This window comes from Macaca thibetana, chromosome 5 (assembly GCF_024542745.1).
Source record: "Macaca thibetana thibetana isolate TM-01 chromosome 5, ASM2454274v1, whole genome shotgun sequence".
Taxonomy (NCBI): Eukaryota; Metazoa; Chordata; class Mammalia; order Primates; family Cercopithecidae; genus Macaca; species Macaca thibetana.
In genome coordinates, this window is record NC_065582.1 from 71232927 (window position 1) to 71245891 (window position 12965).

Here is a 12965-nt window from a genome sequence, read left to right on the forward strand (position 1 = left end):
AGTACTTTCTAATCCAGTAATATTAAGGTAAGGGATGACTCTCAGTGATGTGAGAGTATAGGTGGCCAAACCCTTTGTTAAAAAACCTAGTTGATATCTGAAGCTCCTATGTTGCCTCTTCCTGGTCCAATGTCATGGCTAGTTCCTTAGCTCTGTTTCTTACTGGTTGGGTTACCTGGCAAATGAATGATGCTTAAAGGAAAAAAAGATCAAGTAATTTTCTCTCACTTTACCTGGTTTTGGCCCTGGTCTCTCACCCACTAAGTTCAGTGACTTCAAATAAATCTTCGACTGAAACAAAGAGACTGTCCCTATGGGCTGGACAATGGCAGCATCCTTTTGGCTGGGATAAATGGCACTTTTATTGTCAGAATCCCTTCTTTTTCTCTTTCTTCCTCTCCCTTGCACTAACTGAAATGTGTATGTAGTTATGGCAAGGACCGAGAAGGGGTTTTTCCAATAAAATGACAGACTACCATATTTAACAGTTTAGGTTTTTTTTTTTTTTTTTTTTTTTTTTTTCCCCTCACCCAATCAAAGTGAAAGCTTTTGTGGAAGTAGACAAGACAACAATCAGGATGTGGTAGTATCAACAATATTTTACAACTTATTATTTTTGCCATGATTTTTCTATAAAGTGGATACGGTTTGCTTTGTCAAACTAGAATGTGTATATAAACTGTGTTGACAGTCACATACTGAATCTCACTTATGAGTTTAACGCTGCTTTAGAGCAGTCTGAGTGGTGAGGGAACCTAAAGCACAGACTACAGGAACATAGTCTGCATACAGTCCTTTTCCTGGGGAATTTTTTTTTTTCTTTTTGGAAATTGCGGCAAAGCTACACAAATCAATAGTAGCGCATTGATAGAAGAGAAATTCTTTGGAGGTGCTACCAGCACATGGTGTTTAGGCCATAAAATGTGATATAATTGATTCTTACAGCCCTTGCTGCTTTCTAGCATCTTTATGTATATTTATGTATTTATATGTGAACAACAATCAAACGAATGAACGCCACTGACAAATGATTCACTCTATTTTTTTGTATTGGTTTCCTTCCTGTGCCCTCATTTTTTTGGTTTGTGTCTGTGTTGTATAACCTATATAAGCTGTCACAGCTGTTTGTCAGTTCTTTCTAACAGCCTTTCCTTCCTGAGAGAAGACTAGATCATTCTGGATACTTGGCTCCTCAAAGATGTCTGGAATTCCATCCAAGACTCCCCGTCTTGGCGATGAATGACTTTTCTTTCAAGTGGTTGAAATATAACTTTGGAAAGTGATTAGTTTCGGGAATGACATCTCAATGAATCATCCAAGGCTTGGTTATTCTACCTTGAGTAACTTTGCAAATACAAAAAAATAGACTAATAGGCAAGATACAGCTTTAGTTTTCTATTAACAGAGCTACCCAGGAATAGCCCAAAACAGCATGAGAGATTTTCTAACATTTATCCAACATTGTTGCTTATTTGATTGAAAGAGTAAGCTAGTTTTTGGAAGACTGTCTTACCTAGTATATAGGTAAGTTTAAATTTAGTTTTCTGTGAGGAAGCTCTGGAAGAAACAGGGCAGGTTATATTCACTTTTTAAAATTCCCAGCACATGGTTGGCATGTAATTTTTTTTGGATAATAAGGGTTAAACATGACGGAATGCCTGCATTTGCATCCACTCACTCTGCAGTAAAATGACATTAAAATAATTTTAGATTAGTTGAAGCTACCATAAAAAAAAAACCAGAAGAGCAGAGAATTTAAGCAGCAAAAATAGATCCTTAAGCAGTAGTTAATTTAGCTGACAGAAAAATTAAAACCTAAACTGGCTTGTAGAGAAACTTTCAGCCCCAACAACTGGCCTTGGGAAGGGGATCAGGTAGGGGGCTGGCAATTAGCTCTATAAAAACTCTCAAACATTGGGATTTGATGAGCTTCTGAGTTGGTGAATGTGTCCATGTGCTGGAAGGGTGAACATCCTAACTCCATGGACAGAAGCTCCTGTGCTCAGGACCCTCTGGATTTTGCCTTATCTACTCTGTCACCTTGCCCTTTATCTGAAGGGATGAAAATAAATGCATATGTTCAAGCCTGTTTAAAAAAAAAAGTCAGAAGTGTTTGTTTCCCACTAGGCAATGCCAGAAATCCTCAGGAATTGACAACAGCAATAACCTTTACAAAAGGGGATGGTGGTGGTGGAGGAGGGGCAATGGGACTGAAAACATTAAAAAGCTTCTGCACGACAAAAGAAATAATCATCAGAGTAAACAGACAACCCACAGAATAGGAGAAAATATTTGCAAACTATGCATCTGACAAAGGACAGGTATCCAGAATCTATTATGGAAGGAACTGAAACATATCAGCAAGGAAAAAAAACAAAACAAAACAAAACAGTAATCACATCAAAAAGTGGGCAAAGGACAGAGACATTTCACAAAAGAAGATATGCAAATGTCCAACAAATATATGAAAAAGTGCTCAACATCACTAATCATGAGGGAGATGCAAATTAAAACCACAATGAGACACCACTTTATTCCTGCAAGAATGGCCATTATCAAGAAATCAAAAAAGCAATAGATGTTGGTGTGAATGTGCTGAAAGGGGGACACATACACTGCTGGTGGGAATGTAAATTAACGCAACCTCTGTGGAAAACAGTATGGAGATTCCCTAAAGAACCAAAAGCAGATCTACCATTTGATCCAGCAACCCCACTCCTGGGTATCTACCAAAGGAAAAGAAGTTATTATATGAAAAAGACACATGCACATATATGTTCATTGCAGCCCAGTTCACAGCTGCAAAAACATGGAACAAACCTAAGTGCCTGTCTACTGACAAGTGGATAAAGAAAATGATACACACACACATACACACACATACACACACACACACACACACATGCAGTAGTTAATAATGAGATTTTCTAACATTTATCCAACATTGTTGCTTATTGGATTGAAATGGTTATATATATATACACACACACATATACATATATATACACACACATATATGTGTGTATTATGTGTATATGTGTGTGTGCATATATACACACTATATATACACACCATGTATATATATACACACATACCATGTATATATATACACACACACACACCATGTGTATATATATGTATATATATACACACACACATATACCGTGTGTGTATATATATACACTATACACACACACACACACACACACACACACCATGGGATGCTATTCAGTCATAAAAAAGAATGAAATGTCTTTTGCAGCAAGTTGAATGAAGCTGCAAAGTGAACTAACTCAGGAATGGAAAAACAAAAACCATACATTCTCACTTATAGGTGGGAGCTAAGCTATGAGTAGGCAAAAGCATGCATAGTTGATATAACGCCCTTTGGAGGCTTAGAAGGAGCAGAGAGAGAGGAGGGTATAGGATTAAAAACTACATACTGGGTACAATGTGTACTACTTGGGTGACGGATATACTAAAATTTCAGAATTCACCACCACTATGTAATTCATCCATGTAACCAAAACCACTTGCACCCCAAAAGCTATTGAAATAAAAATATATACATAATAAAAAGAAGAACTGTTTGAAAGTCTCTATATAAAGCAGTTCCAGCAGTTGACCACCCCCCCCCCCCCCCCCAACAATATCACAGTTGTCACTCTGAAAACCGGGTGAATGCACCTACCCCAGGCCTGCAGAGACTCTGGAGGGACAAAGAACCTTAGGGACAATGAATTCAGAAACACACATTCCATGCTGATAAGTGGATGCAAAGGGGGATTGGGAAACGTAATTCCTGCTGGCTGGGAGTGATAGCTCCATTGTGGGAAGTGAGTACGAATTTTGGACTACGCACCATCAATGCCTCATTATGATAAACACTAACCTTAAGGAACTTCGTGAATAGGACAAGTTACTTGCTGTAGAATAATACTGATTTTTGGTTTCACTTTATTCAGTGGAAACTCCCAAATCAAATTATTTTAGTTTAGGCATTTTGACTGGTGACCCCATCAACCTCATAATAAATATCTGAATTTGCAAATATGTCCCAAAATACAAGGGGTTATTTCTTTATTCTGCATGACCACTAGGCCCTGTGCACTAAAATCTTGCTAGTTATCTGTGACAAACTGCAATATGAGAAACTTTAGAAATCCCTTAAGACTTTCAGGGATCTAGCATATGGTATGATGTAAATGTGTTTATGTAGTTAGTTTCATTTGAGCTGCAGTCTTTAACTATTTCTTTAACTCTGGAACAGACATGTTTTGTACCATGCACCACATCTGCTTGGCTCACCTGTGATTTTAGAAGCAGTTGCGGTGGGGTGTTCCTGTGCACAATGGCGGCTTTGCACCTCAAGCACTTGCTGTGTTTCTTAGCATTTTCTGAAGCCCTGGACAGTTCACTTAGCCCAAAAATTGGGCAGCTTGGAGGTGCAAGGAGTTAATGCCCTTTGGGCAACCTTAACCAATAAAAGAAGCAGAATGGACAGATAAATCTCTCAATCACTCATCTGTCAGAGGAACAAATCAGAGATGTGGTCTACACAGTTTCTCGGAGGATTTCACTTGGGATTGACATCCAGATGCTTTAAGTGGTAACGAGCTTAGTTACCGCAGCCTTAATTAGCTTTCTTCCTATCCCTGTGTCACGTTTCATGGCCCTTCACTTCTGCTTCCTGAGACCACTTCCTATATATGACACCTGCACTGAGATTCTTGTCTTAGGCTCTGCTTTAGAGAAAAACCAAACTTAAACAATTCCCATCAAAACATTTGTTATGTCATAATGAAAACTCTGTTTGTTGTCCCAGTTCCACTCCCCTATGGAGCGGAGGGAAACAGGTGATTAGAATTCTGCAAATACATGTCTAGATTTTTATTGGACTTACCTGCCTTAGGAGTGGTAAGGGTAACATGATTACTAGCATTTATAAGAGATAAAACCTTTTGTATTTTAATTACTGATTCATAATAAGACAGGAATTTTAGAAGCTAGCATTTTGTATTAATTTAAATGCTGGTAATTATAATACATTGTAAAGTGGGCCTACAGTAGCAAAGGAGAATGGTTAGATATGTGGTCACCCCCACAGAGATGCCTGCAGCATTTGGAGATTCCAGAATGAAAGGCCTGCCTCCTTCTTTGCTCTTTTCAGAAATGATGGCAGTTGAGTTTGGAACTTTGCTGATGTGCACAGAATGTTAACCTAAGGAACCAGAGGAATTAAAAGAGAGTCTCTGACAAACATAAATTTCCCAACTTTTTTTTTTTTTTTTTTCATTTTTCTGCATCTTCTCCTGGCCTTGGATTCTGGAACACCTTTCATTTTTTTTTTTTTTTTTCCTTTAATGTACAGATTGGCAGACCCCTAAACAGAAAATATTTCAAATTTTATGGCTCTATTTTTTTCTGGAGCTGATCTCTTCCTGCCTAAAAGAGCCTATTCATCATCCCAACCAGCTTCACATTGCTCTACTCACTCTCACACAGAGAAAAGAGCAGAGGAACACTGAGAAAGACAGGCTAAAAGGAAGAGACCTTTTTTTTTTTTTTTCCCCAATGATGCTTGTTTAATTAAAAACTTAAATTTTATTTCAAATGTATTTTAGTTATTTATAGAATAGGTAATATAAATAGTACAAAGTATTTCTTTCAAAGACAACCACTAATAACAGTTGTTTTGTAAATACTCTAGACATATTGTATATGTATATGTACATATATATCACTATGTATCATATGTCTTTAATATATGTAATATCTAGTGGTATTATATAATGTTATATATAAATGAATATCCGATATATAATCAGTAATAGTAACATATATGCATGCTGTTCTACCTGCTCTGTTTCTTGTTTTTTCCACTTAGGGTATCTTAGAGATTTTCCATGGTAAAAATATGTAACACAATCATTATTTTTAATGTCTTCATAATGCCTAGTTTAGGAATATGCCATTAAATGTTTTACCAACCTTCAGTATAGGAGTTCAGTATGGATCTTTGCACTTTTTGTCAATCTTTTTCTAATGGAAACAATGTTATAACAACTATCCTTCTCTGTATCCCATTTTCCCCATATGTTACCAAATCTGCTATAAAGTCCTAGTAGAACTGCTGAAAGAAAGAGTTTGGAAATTTATAATTTTGATAAAAATTATGACATTCTTATTCTTAGAGTATTATTAATTTCAACTCTTATAAGTTATATTTGAGTTTCATTAATTGATTAGTAAGATTCTTATATATAAGGAAATTAGCTTTAAGTTGGTGATATAAGTTGTAATTTTTTCCTGTTTCCCATTTGTTTTTTTTTTATTATTTCCAGAAAATGTAAATTTTTATGCAGTTAAAAGTATCTTTTCTTTTATGTTTCTGAGTTTTGCAAACATCCTCCAGAAAGGCTTCTCTTTTCTAAGATTATATTTTTATGCTTTCTTTTAGTACTTTTAGAGTATGCTTATGTTTAAGTCTTTGAGCTATTTGGAATTGACTTTGTGTGAGGCATGAGTTAGAAAAACATCCTAATATTTTCTATGTATTTGGCAAGTGATATGAACTCCTTTATTAAATAATTCATATTACCCATATGTATTTGAAACACTATTTTTATTATACTAAATTCCTGCATGCATTAGATCTAATTATAGATTGTGTCATTTCTCTTTTATTGACCAATTTTGTTCATTGTACATAAATACACATTTTTAATTACTATAGTTTTATAAAAGGTTTTAATATCTGGACAACCAGTCTCTCCCCAACCCTTATTACCAGCCTTGTCTTGGTTATTCTTGCAACACACACACACATAGACACACACAATTTTAGAAGTGCCTGGTTTTATTTTTTAAAAGTAGTATTATTGGGGTCATATTAAGATTATTTGTTAATTTAGATAAGGGATATCCTTATGATATCAAGGGTTCTAATTCAAGAATGGTATTGTTTTTCATCTTCTGTGTCCCTTGGTAATATTGTAAAGTTACCATTTTATTCAGATCTCACGTATTTCTTAAGTACATTTCTAGGTGTTTTATCATTTTGATAGTAGTTATATTTGGCATTTTCTTCCTTTAGCTTCTGTTTCGTTGTTTGACTCTATGAAGACTATTGATTTCTCGATATTAATTTCATACTCAGGTGTCATAATAATTCCTCATAAAATTTGTAACAGTTTTTCAGTTGATTTCATTCACCTTTCCTAGCAAATAATAATATTATCTACAAATAGTAATAAGTTTATTTATTGTTGTCCAATTTTTATGTCTCATGTGCTTCTTTCCCTGAATTCGTTGACTGGTAGTTGTAGAATGAAGCTTAAAAATAGAGGTGAAAAGCATATCCTTTTTCATGTTGAGTATTTTTTTTCTTTCACTTCTTTTTTCAAATTTTATACTCTATTATTTTTGTAAATAATTCAGATTTTTTTCTTTTTTCTTTTTTTGAGATGGAATCTCGCTCTGTCGCCCAGGCTGGAGTTTTTGCAGTGGCGCGACCTCGGCTCACTGCAAGTTCCCCCTCCCGGGTTCAAGCCATCCTCCTGCCTCAGCATCCCCAGTAGCTGGGACTATAGGCGCCCGCCACCATACCTGGCTAATTTTTTGTGTTTTTGGTAGAGGCGGGGTTTCACCGTGTTAGCCAGGTTTGTCTCAATCTCCTGACCTCGTGATCTGCCCGCCTCAGCCTCCCAAAGTGCTGGGATTACAGGCGTGAGCCTGCGTGCCCAGCCAGAAATAATTTTTATAGAAAATAATAATTTTCTTCATAAAAGATAGGCGTCCTTATTTCATTGAGGGCTTTAGGTATTAGATTTAAATTTAACAAACGTTAAAGCTTATTTAAAGTATGACTCTAACATAGACCACCAGTTTTCACTGGTAACATGGTAACATTTTGTTAGTAAGTACATTTTGTTTGGCATTTTCTCCCTGTTTCTTCTGTTCTCTGTTTTAAAAATCTTTCCAGTATCTTCTCTGGTTTGTTTCTAGTTAATATATTCTTGTGAATGAGGTGAAGTTTTTCCGTATCAGTTACTTGCAACATGTCCATGTGGAGACGGGAACAGGGCTGTCTTCCCTGTAGCAGGAATTTTCTCCATAACCTATGGTTATCCACAGGTGAGTTCTTTTCACTTGTATTTTTCCCCAGCTCACTGATATTGGCACTTTAGACACCTCCTAATGCAGTCTTTCTCCTTCCCTGTCCAACTGACAGATGGTGTTCTGCAAATCGGCTATATTATGTGAATCCTTGTTCAGTGCCATTTTCTCTGCTTCTTAAAATCAGATGACAGGCTAGATACAGGTAGTCTCCCTCCACCTCCTTGTGTCCCTGTTGTTCCAAACAAAATATTATTGATCTTGAATATCAAGTGTTCCCCTTGTTTAGAGAGTTACGTTCTGCAACTTTGTCTCAGCTGCTTTCTAGCATTCTCTCTCAAGTTTTTCTGTATCCTAGTTGAACTTCACTGGTTTCAACAACCCTTCATCAAATTTTGTAGTTTTAGTTTGTGGAAATCTTCTAGTGTCATTGAAATTGGAGTTTGCATTTTTGTTTATCTTTTTCATTATTTTGGGTGATTTCTAAAACAGAATGGAGGGGGGAGAAATTATCTTATTAATGTGCTGTTATAAACTAAAAATATCCAGAACCTACAAGGAACTTAACTGAATTTACAAAGAAAAAGCAAACAGCTCCATCAAAAAGTGAGCAAAAGATATGAACAGACACTTCTCAAAAGAAGACATTTATGTGACCAACAAACATGAAAAAAAACTCATCATAACTAGTCATTAGAGAAATGCAAATCAAAACCACAATGAGGTACCATCTCACGCCAATTAGAATGAATGGCGATCATGAAAAAGTCAGGAAACTACAGACTCTGGAGAGGATGTGGAGAAATAGGAATACTTTTACACTATTGGTGGGAATGTAAATTAGTTCAACCATTATGGAAGACAGTGTGGCGATTCCTCAAGGATCTAGAACCAGAAATACCGTTTGACCCTTGAATCCCATTACTGGGTATATACCCAAAGAATTATAAATCATTCTACTATAAAGACACATGCACACGTATGTTTGTTGCAGCATTATTCACAACAACAAAGACTTGAAACCAACCCAAATGCCCATCAATGATAGACTGGATAAGGAAAATATGGCACATATACACCATGGAATTCTATGCAGCCATAAAAAAGGATGAAAAGGATGTGTTCATGTCCTTTGCAGGGACATGGATGAAGCTAGAAACCATCATTCTCAGCAAACTAACACAGGAACAGAAAATCAAACACCACATGTTCTCACTTATAAGTGGGAGTTGAATAGTGCGAACACACAGACACAGGGAGGGGAACATCACACACCAGGGCCTGTCAGGGGTGAGGGGCTAGAGGAGGGATAGCATTAGGAGATATACCTAATGTAGATGATGGCTTGATGGGTGCAGCAAACCACCATGGCACGTGTATACCTATGTAACAAACCTACATGTTCTGCACATGTATCCTAAAACTTAAAGTATAATAAAAATCAGTAAATAAATAAGTAAATAAACAAATAAATCACTGTAAAATCAAATTCTGAAATAAATAAAAATAAAAATGCCTATACTATTTTGGAAATTCAATTTTTCTAAGGACTACTACTTCATAATATCTACTAAATCCAATTTAACTTATTTCTTTAGTTTCTCAATCTTGGCTATAATCAACTTTTCAGGACCAGATATGTTTAAACCTTGATAAATGTAAAGACATACTTTAGGTGAACAGTTGCAGGACAACTTGGAGGCACCGAGTTGGACGTGGGAGAAAGAATGTGTAATAAGGAGAAGTAAGGAGTGTATACTATGTTTATTTAAAGTATGACTTTAAATATTTAATTCCAGGATTCCAGGATTAAACTAGAATTTTGATATTGTGCATATATGTATGTAATTTATTTGGTTATAATAGTTTTATAATTTTGTGATGTTATATACTGTAATTTATAGTATTAAACTTGTTCAGAGCTGTTCAGATAAGAGGAAAAAGTGATGGTTCTTTCTTTCAGTTAAACAAAAATCAAAAATAGTGGCTATAAAAGTTACTCTCAAATAATAATTTAATGCAATTGCCAATGTTTCGTAAGTTCAGTTCTCCAGGGTGAGAAAACATATTATCAGGAATTATTCTGCATTATCAGATTAATTGCGCCATTATTACCTTTATTGGCGTCTCTAAATTAGTACATTAGAATATTAATTTCAAAAGCAAATTAAAATTAAGTGAGTCCTTTGTTGAGGCATATCAACCCTTTTATTCAAAGTTGAATCTAAACTATTCTAAGTTCTAGACTGAATTTCTAGGCACATTTAATAAGGCAAGGATAAATTTTGCCTTAATTTCTGCTCTTTTGATAAAGCTATCTAATCTTATTAAGCACGTAAAATCTGCTAACTGGTGGAAAATACTTTTAAAAAGTAAAATGAAATACATTTGATAAAAGTACTTATCAGGAATTAGTTGGTAAATGTAACCATAGAATTCTACACATAGTACATAATTTGTAGAAATTATTTTGCAAAGAATCCCCCAATAGCCCAATTACATGTTGACAATTTGACTTTAAACACTGCTTGCTGAATTGAAGTAAAAATTTACAATGTCAGGAAATAATAGTTAGAATTTATTAATAATTTCATCTAGATGAGAAGTAAATCACAAAATATAGCCATGACACCTATCAAAATATGAATAAATTGTTCTGTAATAGCAATAATCCATTATGTATGGAGCTAAAAGAAGCAATATACAAACTGGAAGGATCATGGGCTTCGAATACAAATTTATCTGTGCTCAAATTCCCTCATCCTGCTTCACTTCCTATAGGGAATGTGACCTTGGTCAAGTTACTTGACAGTCTCTTTATTTTTGATTTTGTGATAATAGTTGCCATCTAACAGCATTCTTAGGAAAGGTACAAATATTAGACCATTGCAGTTTGAAAACAAGGTTTGGGCAAAGGAAGGAGTCAAGCACCTATCACGATATGTTGTAATTTACATTATTGTGGGACTCAATATTACAGGGTTTTACAGCAATTTATTGCCCATTTATCTTTACTATTTTATCTTCATTCTTTATTAGTTCAAAACTTTAGCAAAAAAGAAGTGATATTTGTGAGACCCCTGAAAAGCTCAATAGAAAAAAAAAAAAAAAACCAGCCACAATTAAAACTAGGACAATAGGCTGAGGAGGCTCAAATTCTGGCTTTACCACCTACCACATGGGGCAGTTACTTAACCAATCTGTGCCTGGTTAAGTGCAATTCTTAGTGTGCTGTTAGGGATCTGTGCAATCCCTCCTCTATCAAACAGGGATAACAATAGTAGCTATCTTCTTGTGGCTTATTACATGTAACAGTGAACAGTCTTAACTTACAAAGCTTACTTGTTCTGTGAAAAAGTAAGGAAAACCATTAATTGTGCTGTGAATATTAGGAGAGCTTTAGTTTTACAAAGAGGAGTTCGACCACAGGCCTCCCAAGACAAAGTTGTAAGCAACAATTGTATGGATGTTCATTTAATGTTTGAGGTTTGCAGCACCAGACCATCAACCACAGACTAATCTAAAAGTCCTCTTTTAGATTAGAGAAAGTTTGGAGTTGATAGGGAGACTGTCAAAGGGAGACTATCAAAGCAGTGGATATCTGCTTCACTAATAGTCTTGACAATTCATGAGTTAGAGAGTAGTAATAACCATCATAAAAAGTACTATTCCAAGAAAGAAGAAGAAAAAACAATTCAGGCAAAACTAATAGTTCTGGTTATCCGTATTCCATCTGAGCATCTTATACTTGAATTGTGTTAAAGAACACTTACTAAGGGAAATGGTAATAAATGTTTTGAATAAACTACATTGAAGTTCTACTATGTCACAGAAAGAGTAAAAATGAAGGAAATATTCCACTTATTAAGTATCTTCTCATCTAAAATAGTAAACACATATACCAAATGTAACACAATATTTCACTAGAATTTAAAACTAAACATATAATACTCTTTATTTCTGGAAGTAAAATGGTCTTTGTCCTTATCCAGCTTTCATTAAACAGAAAAAACTCCACCTGAGACCTCAATTCAGCACCTAAAGAATATGTCCTGTGGATATTCTTAGGGCCTTAAGGTCTCAGGTAGGTCTTAGAGAAACATCTACCTTTTAATTTTGACCTGTGTATTTGGGATATGAGTCCTTTGTCAGATTTATGTATTGCAAATATCTTCTTTTAGTATGTACTTATCTTTTTATTCCCTTAATGGTGTTTTTGATGAGCAGAATTTCTCTTTAAAAAGTTTACAGTTTTAATGATGTTCAATTTATCATTCTTTTCTTTATGATGAGTGCTGTTTAAGAAATTGTTGCTTCCTCAAGGCAAAGGAAGAGAATGCCAATATGAATTCATCTGAAGCATAATTTTGTCTGATATGTGACATATAGGCAAAAGTACTATCATTTAATCAATCTTGTTGGCACCATGTAATTCCCATTTTATTAGAAACAAATTATCAATGTAAGAAGTCATGAATTCTATTATTTTTCTGACAGCAATACACACTTAAGTAGCTAATACGCACAGAACACTCTGAAAATTCACATAAAATATTTTATTTTTAGATTGAACTAAAAATTAGTCTAAAAAAGTTTTAGAAATTTTTATATATAATAATTCAAAAATCTACCTTTCTGAGCCTTCTAACCTATTGGTGCTGGCTCTTTTCTGTGATACTTCATGAGACATCTAGTTTTTTTCTCTATATACCCATTCTTCAGTACTTAGAGGTGATTATCATCTTCTTACTAAGGCTTTGCTTTTAAAGAGCATCACACACCTGAGTAAAAGAGAGCATTTAGTTTTGAGGTGATGGGGAAGAGAGTCAACAGGTACAGAAAACACA